Here is a 311-nt window from a genome sequence, read left to right as displayed (position 1 = left end):
TTAGTTTGTCCTGAAGTGGAGAGTATAAAGAAAATACAGCCATCATCAAAATGTCAGTGTAAAGTAACATTTAAAAACGTTTCTACAAAATTTGATAATGGAGTTCAGACTTGTTTATTTTACAGTGTCTACAAGTTTTATGTTGTGCAGAAGTTAATAAAATCTTTGAAGATAAACCCAAAAAACAACAGTGCTTTTAGAGAAAAAAAAAACAAATATAGTATATTTTTAGGCTGTTATGTATATTACTGAACCTTGTACTCATAATGTTTTAAATTCTATGAACTGAAGCAGATTTGCTGCTTGTAGAG

This window comes from Austrofundulus limnaeus, unplaced genomic scaffold (assembly GCF_001266775.1).
Source record: "Austrofundulus limnaeus strain Quisiro unplaced genomic scaffold, Austrofundulus_limnaeus-1.0 Scaffold3, whole genome shotgun sequence".
In the NCBI taxonomy this organism is placed as follows: Eukaryota; Metazoa; Chordata; class Actinopteri; order Cyprinodontiformes; family Rivulidae; genus Austrofundulus; species Austrofundulus limnaeus.
The sequence above is the reverse complement of the archived record's forward strand: the minus strand, read 5'-3'. Positions refer to the sequence as shown.